The sequence below is a fragment of the Scyliorhinus torazame genome, chromosome 10 (assembly GCF_047496885.1).
Source record: "Scyliorhinus torazame isolate Kashiwa2021f chromosome 10, sScyTor2.1, whole genome shotgun sequence".
NCBI lineage: Eukaryota > Metazoa > Chordata > Chondrichthyes > Carcharhiniformes > Scyliorhinidae > Scyliorhinus > Scyliorhinus torazame.
In genome coordinates this window covers 22,017,140-22,025,663 of record NC_092716.1, presented here as the reverse complement: position 1 = coordinate 22,025,663, position 8,524 = coordinate 22,017,140, and the positions used below count along the sequence as shown (strand labels likewise).

General features: G+C 50.4%; 1 long non-coding RNA gene across 2 annotated transcripts in view; it reads right to left on the bottom strand.

Annotated features, from left to right (window-relative positions):
- Positions 1 to 2,437: 2,437 nt before the first annotated feature.
- Positions 2,438 to 8,524, bottom strand: part of LOC140430396 (uncharacterized) — a 30,904-nt gene continuing 24,817 nt past the window's right edge. Inside the window, exons 2-3 of one of the 2 annotated variants that reach the window (XR_011949409.1) lie at positions 3,354 to 3,587; positions 2,438 to 3,214 (exon numbers count right to left, since the gene is read on the bottom strand). This is a non-coding gene — a long non-coding RNA (uncharacterized lncRNA). The remainder of the gene's footprint in view (positions 3,215 to 3,353; positions 3,588 to 8,524) is intronic. The other variant, XR_011949410.1, reaches the window with a different exon arrangement.

Genomic DNA, 8,524 nt, shown 5'->3' with positions numbered 1-8,524 from the left:
CTCAAGCAACAGACGCAATGGAGCAATGCGAACATTTTTGAAAGGGAGGGAGAACACCGAGAAGTCGCAATTCATTTGGAAATCAATGAATAAGTTGAGGATCTTCCCAATGGGTGTTTGAGTACTTAGGTGTCAAAAAGCAGGATCTCAAAGTAATTATCTGAGGATTAATCCTAGTGCTAAGTACGAGGCCTGCTATAGAGGGATAGATTAGACACAATGACTAGTAGGTTTCTCAGGTCTGCTCCCATTCCATCATTACGACTGGCAGCATAATGGTAACATCACTGGACTAATAATCAGAGGCCGGAACAATGCTGACGAGATATGGGGCAGAATGTGGGGGGCCAGCACGCCCGATGTCATGTGAAATAGAGCATGATGACGTCAGGAGAGTTCCCAACATCATCACACTGAGTCATTATATTACGTTAGGCAGACGTGCCCAAGTGTCAACATCAATTAAAGGCCCAATTGAGCCAATTAAAGGGGCAATCCGCTGCCAGGCAGTTTTACAGTCAATGCTTGGGGAAAACAGGCAAGCAAGGATCGCACATTTGATACTTTCCACATCCAGGGCGGGATATAACACACAGGAGAATTGGAGGAGCGTGGAGTTCAAAAGTAATTTGCAAGTCTGGGCAGCCTTGTTCACTCATGAAGCATCCTGCTCATTTCTTATGCAAGTTAGGAGGCTTAAATTCATACACAGGCTTTTACAGACTGGACGCGTTACCATAAAAGTCGAGCCTCGGCAAAGCAGAAGGTGAAAAACGGGCATTTCTTTTTCAGCTGGAGGCGTTTCCTCAGATGAGGAGGAGAGGGCAAGGTGGGAGAGCAGGCCAGCCAGGCGCAGACACTGTCATGGAATCTGGCCTCAGGAGCAAGCAGCACAATCTGCAGGTGCAGGCCAGCAAGCCTTGCAAGGGCAAAGGGGCAAGAGAAGGCACCATTATCCTGCTGGAAGAGTCTACAGTGTTAGATCCAGCTATCTTGAGATCATCGAGGCGCAGTGCAGAAGAAAGATTCACCACTCAAGGGAGACAGTAACCTCAGTCTGTGGAATGATAGGCCCGACATAGCTTCCAACTGTGTAGATGGCATCCAATGCCAGTGGCGCCGAAAGTGACTGTCACCCTCAATTTGTATGCCTCATGGGATGACATGTGGTGCAGTGGGTAGCACTGGGACTGCGGCGCCGAGGACCCGGGTTCGAATCCCGACCCTGGGTCACTGTCCGTGTGGAGTTTGCACATTCTCCCCGTGTCTGCGTGGGTTTCACCCCCACAACCCAAAGATGTGTAGGTTAGGTGGATTGGCCACGCTAAATTGCCCCTTAATTGGGAAAAAAAACATTGGCTGCTCTAAATTTCTAAAAAAAAAAAAATTGTATGCCTCAGGTTCCTTCCGGGGTCCTCTTGGTGATCTGTGTGATGCGTCACAATCCGCAACACGCAACTGCATGACGCTTGTGACAGGCGTCCTGCTCAGAAGGCTCAACCCCGTCCTATATTCCAGGGCAGGTGAGGACAGCCAGGCAGAGGATTTTCAGCTATAGTAGATTTCCCGAGGATTCAAGGAGCTATTAACTTCGTCCACGTGCCTATCAAGGCACCTGCTGGGGAACCGGAGATCATTGTGAATTGTAAGGGCTTCCGTTCACTGAACGTCCAGCTAAGTGTGTGATCGCCGACAGCAGATCTTCCAGGTTTGTGCAAGATATCCTAAGCGTTGCCCATGGTTCATATTTTCTAGGTCACTCCCCTAGTTGCAAGGGTGTTCATCGCCCCTGCAGGTTCGGATGACTGGCTGTTGGGGTGATAGAGGATATCTGCCGAAAAGGTGGATGACGACGCCAGTCAGAAATCCAAGAGCACCCGCAGAGGCGAGATACAACATAAGCACTGCCTCCATGAGGGCCATAAATGAGAGGACAATAGGCCTCCTGAAAATGAGGCTCTGGTGTCTGGGCCAGTTGGGAAGCTCTTCAATATCCTTTGGGATGCGTGTCACTCATTGGAGCTGGCCGTGCCTCAGGTCGCCGGGGGGGGGGGGGGGGGGGGGGGGGGGGGGGGGGGGGAGGGGGATGGGGATCAGATGCAGGGTGAGGACTGCGATATGCTTCCACAATCTGCAGAGGAAGATTCCAGCACAGATACTGAGAAAGAACCTGCTCAGTCATAATGTGGACAGCTCTTTGGGGCCAGGGAGGCCAGAGATTATTTGATGGAAAGGAGCTTCCAGTCGACCACCAAAGTCAATGCTCCAAATCATTGGAAAGAAGATTATTGCTCGGAGCTCATGAAGCCCTCCTGACACCCTCTTTCTCTTGTGCCTCCTTCTGAAAGAAATGATCATGCCCAATCACTGTTTAACTTTGAGTTGAAGGCCTCCTGTCTTCCTGAAACAGAAAGCACAAGAAATATGTGATATGAAGTTAGATTTTAATACAGTGATGTGTGACAACAAGGTAAAACATCGGGCAAGTAACAATGATAACGATGGCCTTTGTGTGTTCATTGCGATTTCATAGAGGGGTGGATGTCATCATCAGGAGGCCCTGAGAATAGCCCCCAGATACATAGAGCTCCAGGTCATCTGTCAACATGAGGTTCTCACCATAAATGAATAAGTAGCTCGCAGTCACCAGGTGCCTCATCCATCTCTCACAATGGCAATGCTCTGCTGAGTGTAGGTTTGCAGGTCTGAACGCAACCCCAGAAACCCTTGACTGAACTCCTGGAAATGTCGCTCCATGAGAGCCGCCAATTTCTCTGTGGAGAACGTTGTGTGTTCAGAGTTAAGGGTCAACGCAGTGCTCTTACAAAACATGGACTCCTCCATTACATGAACCATGGCACACAAGCCCTCAGGAATGTCTGCTAGATCTCCACAAACATCCTGCTGCATATCCAGCATTTGCCGCCTAATGGACAACTCCAGAGGTTTGTCATCTGCCTGGGGCTCAGCATCTTCCTGGTCATTAACACTCCTTTGATTGTCAGATGCCTGGGGACTCTCTGTCTTCAACAGCTCCTCAGGAGACTGTGACATGTCTTCCCCAGTGTGTGAACCCATCTTTGCTGGACGCTCAAACCCACTGATCTGCCTGCATCTGAGGAGGAGCAAGATGCAGAACAATGATGTGAGACTACTGCATCCAATGTTAATGTAGGGTCTTCTGGATCCTCTGCTGTTCTTGAAGATGATCCCTCTGTTGGAGGGAAAACTAGTGTAAGTATCCATGAGTATTTAAGATTGAAAGTAGGTGAATTCTGCTAGATTCTGAAATTGGGCATATCGCTAAATAAATATTTCATAACGCACAAACATAAAGGATGTGTGGATTTCACCTGTCAGTCTTTCACCTGTTGCCCTCCAATTATGAGACAAGCTCCCAATCGAATCTGTGTCCACTTCATTCATACCTTTCTCTGAAGCCCCAGCCTCTCTGTAGACAGTTGGTCTCTCTCTCCACACTCGCACACAAGCTCCAAAATCTCCTCCCCCATCGGAGTCAGCAATGTAAGATTTGGCACTCCCCCATCAGTACAGCTTTGCTCTAGGGCTTTGTAATTCTTCTTCTCCTGTGAAGGCAATAGCGCATTCGTGAGTCCCTCCTCTATTTGCCAAAACATTGCATCCTTCTCCCCAATATCGCTAGTTTAAATGTGCATCATTTTGCAGGACTTTCCCCCTTCCAGACATGCTGGCATGTCGAGTCGCAGACAGCCTTCTGGGGAACAGGAAGATGTGCCAACCTTACTGCAGTGCACCCTCAAGCCCAACAAATGCTAGCCCACACACTAACATTGATTCAAGGTAAAAGGGAGCATTGTTACTTGCCCTTGCAGACCAGAGAAGTGTGGTAGTCATCACTGTTGTATTATATTGTATATATGGGTATTACGGTAAGGTCCCTGTACTACAGGTAAGGGGGTAGATCCCTGCCTGCTGGCTCCACCCAGGCGGAGTATAAATGTGTGTGCTTTCACGGTAACTTCATTTGAAGCCCACTCGTGACAAGCCATTTTCATTTTTATCAACAGCAGCCATTTTGTAAGCTGCTGTAGGAGGCCACACATCTCTGTGTAATAAAGCCTCGATTACATTCTACTCTTGTCTCGTCGTAATTGATAGTGCATCAATTTATTCTCCTGTGCACACCGACCAACGAAACTTTGCCTTCCCCAGGAAGTCTCTTTGCCTTCCCCAGGAAGTCCACCTCCGGGGTTTCGCTCCCAACGTGGCTGGCAGCTCCAGGACCCGTTCACCTCCGCAAGCACGTGCGGCTCCACAAGGCGGACCCGTTGGTTGAGAAAGTACAGCTACTCCATGCGAACCCGCAGTACGCCTACGTAGCGTACCCCGATGGCCACCAAGACACAGTCTCCCTCAGGGATCTGGCACCAGCTGGGTTCCCCCCCCCCAACCCCCCCGCCCCGGCACCACCCTCCTCTCCCCCGGCGCACCCCACCACAGTCCCCGCTCCAGGAAAATCTGTCCTCCCCTTGCTCCCACCGGGGATGAAGAGGATTTCGACAAGCTCCCGGAGTCACCGAAGACCAAGCCGACGCCTGAGTCGCACTAGCACTGCGGCGCTCTCAACGACAGATCAAGGCGTCCGATCGTCTAAATTCGTAACCTTCTCTGTAATTTTAAAACCAATCTGTATGTATATAGTTTTCCACCACCCCCGCTGGACTCATTTTTAACAGGGGGTGAATGTGGTAGTCACCACTGTTGTATTATATTGTATATATGGGTATTATGGTAAGGCCCCTGTACTACAGGTATGGGGGTAGATCCCTGCCTGCTGGCTCCGCCCCGGAGGCGGAGTATAAATGTGTGTGCTCTCCAAACAGCAGCCATTTCGTAAGCTGCTGTAGGAGGCCACACATCTATCTGTGTAATAAAGCCTCGATTACACTCTACTCTCATCTCGTCTTAATTGATAGTGCATCAAGAAGGCCATTCACCCTCTTCTGGCACTGTATCCAGTCCCTCTGTACGATGCCGGCTACTGACCTCTGCTGCCAACCAAGCTTTGGTTGTTAGCTTTGGAGGCCTCCTCGTGTTGAGGGAAAATAGAATCGATAGAATCCCTACAGTGGAAAGGAAGCCAGTTGGCCAATCGGGTCTGCACCAACTCCCGAAAGAGTGTCCGACCTAAGCCCACCACCCGCCCCATCCCCGTAACCGCACCTAACCGCTACATCGTTGAACTGTGGGAGGAAACTGGAGCACTTGGAGGAAACCCATGCAGATATGGGGAGAAAGTGCAAACTCCACACAGTCATCCGAGGCTGGAATTGAACCCAGATCCCTGGAGCTGTGAGGCAGCAATGCTAACCACTGTGCCACCGTGATTTCACATTCCCCCCTTGCCAGCTGGAAGAATTAATATTCAATTAATTAATAATAAATAAAATGCTCAGAATAAAACCTTAGTCTCATTAATAATGATCATGAAGCTACTGGATTGTTGTGAAAGTCCGTCTGGAAATTTGCAGTCCTTACATGGCCTGGTCGACGTGTGTCTCCAGACCCATTGATCTTCCAATGGCTCTTCCAGTTGTAAATGGCTCACCATCACCACCAAGGGCAATTAGAGATGGGCAATATTCATTGGTCTTGCTAGCAACACTCACATCCCAAAATTAAATAGAAAGAGGCTTTGTTGAAAGTAGTGTGGGAGCAATGGTTTAGACATGGCAAAGTTACAGGGTCAGAATGGGATCAAGAAAATTCCAGGGTGATGTGTTGCTTGAAAAAAGGCATTGAAGGGAGGATTTTGGACTCAAGAACATTACGGGGGTGTTGCATGAGATGGACTTCACTTAAACCAAGCCAATATCAATGCCCTGGCAGAAATTGTATATGGAGCAGTGAGAGAGTATTTCAGTTCATCGTGGCACCAGGATTAATCCTCAGATAATTACTTTTAACAAAGGGTGGCACGGTACCACAGTGGTTGGCACTGTTCTTTCACACGCCGGGGGATCAAGTTCGATTCGCGCTTGGCCACTGTCTGTGCACATTCTCCCCGTGTCTGCGTGAGTTTCCTTCGGGTGCTCCGGTTTCCTCCCACAAGTCCCGAAAGACATGGGGCGAAATTCTCCAATGGCGGGATGTCCGCCGACTGGCGCCAAAGCCGGCGCCAATCAGACGTGCATCGCGCCGGCCCAAAGGTGCGGAATGCTCCGCATCTTTGGCGGCCTAGCCCCAACATTAAGGGGCTAGGCCGACGCCGGAGGGATTTCCACCCCGCCAGCTGGCGGAAATGGCGTTTGTTGCCCCGCCAGCTGGCACGGAAATGCGGCGCATGCGCGGGAGCGTCAGCGGCCGCTCTCAGTTTCCCGGCGCATGCGCGGGAGCGTCAGCGGCTGCTGAAAGTTTCCCGCGCATGCGCAGTGGGGAGAGTCTCTTCCGCCTCCGCCATGGTGGAGGCCGTAGCGGAGGCGGAAGGGAAAGAGTGCCCCCACGGCACAGGCCCGCCCGCGGATCGGTGGGCCCCGATCGCGGGCCAGGCCACCGTGGGGGCACCCCCCAGGGTCAGATCGCCCCGCGTCCCCCCCAGGACCCCGGAGCCCGCCCACGCCGCCTGGTCCCGCCGGTAAATACCAGGTTTGATTTACGCCGGCGGGACAGGCAATTTCTGGGCGGGACTTCGGCCCATCCGGGCCGGAGAATTGAACGGGGGGTCCCGCCAACCGGCACGACCCGATTCCCGCCCCCGCCCAATCTCCGGGAGCGGAGACTTCGGCGGGGGCGGGATTCACGGCGGCCAACGGCCATTCTCCGACCCGGCGGGGGGTCGGAGAATGACGCCCATGCTGTTAGGTGAAATAGACATTCTGAATTCTCCCTTTGTGTATCCGAACAGGCGCCGGAATGTGGCGACTAAGGGATTTTCACAGTAACTTCATTGCAGTGTTAATGTAAGCCTACTTGTGACACTAATAAAGAGTATTATTATTTTAAGATCCTTCTTTTTGGCACCTGTTTCTCCCATCTCCCTGTCTGACCTTGACAGATGGATAGATTTTCCTTCCTCTATCTCTCTCTTCCTATCTAATAGCCATCCTCTGGAATCTACATTCCAAAAACCCTCTATTCTTGTATGTAACATTAGGACAGGAGGAAGCCATTCAGCCCCTCAAGCCTGTTCCGTGATTCAATCAGATCAGGTTTACTGACTGTCAACTACCAAATCCTATCAATGCATACCAATGGCTGGCTGGAACAGCAGGAGCGATCCCTGCTCCATCACGTGATGGAAAGAGCATTGGAGCTTCTCCGCTGTCACTATTCATAGCTCCAAACTAGAAGACGAATGTAAAATGTGTATGTTGCCACAGCAACTTGGACTCCCTGAGTTAACTGCAACATGCCATCACCCCGCATCAAAAATCTACCCATCCCAGTGAGGAAAATTTCAATTGACAGCCTCTGAGAAAAAGATTCCACCATCTTCTTGGCGTGTGGATTCCACATTTCCACTCCAGTTTGGGTGAGACTTTCTGGCCCCGCCCAAAATCAATGGACCTCTGGCTGGTCTGTCGAATCTTCCGTCCCACTTGCAACAATTCCAGCGGTGGGTGGAACCATTAAAATTTAGGCTTTTGTGTGAAAATGCTTCCTGATTTCACTCCTAGCTAGTTTGTCTGTGCACATCTTATTGAATCCAACTATCATTATAAAGTCGTCGATTAGATTACCCCTCTATTGTCTGAACTCAAGGATACACAAACCAAGCTTATGCAACGTGTCCTCATAATTAATTAATCTTTTAACCCTTGTTTGCCTTGTAGCCATCAAAATGCCCACCTACAAAGGACCATGGGAATTGTGGTCAACCTGGACACAGATAAGTACACAGCCTCTGTGTATTGTGCAAGGAAGCCAGACCTGACCGAAACTTGCACCCATTAAAAGTCAATCACCATTTCACCCAGGACAAGAGAACTCGAATCAAGGAACGGCAACAGTAGCAGACTAACCGGCACCACTCCCCCTTATTTGGAAAGGCCTTCGTGCCTGGGACAATGACAGCTGGGACCCACCCATCCACCAAGGTATCCGCCCCTTAATTGGCCAGGATCAATGAGGGTGATCGAAAACCTATCGATCCATAGGATCTGGAGTTAGGACCACCCAAAAGGGCGCGAAAGAGAAGAAGGATAAGAAGCCCTGTGCACTAGGGATCGGCCTCTTTTGGACCGGCCTGTGTGCGACCAATTGCAACATATCAACCAGCCAGGTTCAAGAACCGGTGATCGCTACCTGAAGGACGAGCCCAGCCGAGATGAACCTGACGACTTCCAACTGACCCACGTGGACACAGATAAAGGCCTTATCTCCCACACAGAGCCAGTCACCCCGAAGTTAAGTAAAGGTCATCTTAGTTATTAGGTCTAGTTTAGTGCGTAGCCGCGTGAATCATTGCATATAGAAATAAGTCTTGTGTTTGTTAATAAACTGTCTTTTGAACTAATATACTGTTTGTGTGGTCAGTCGGGCA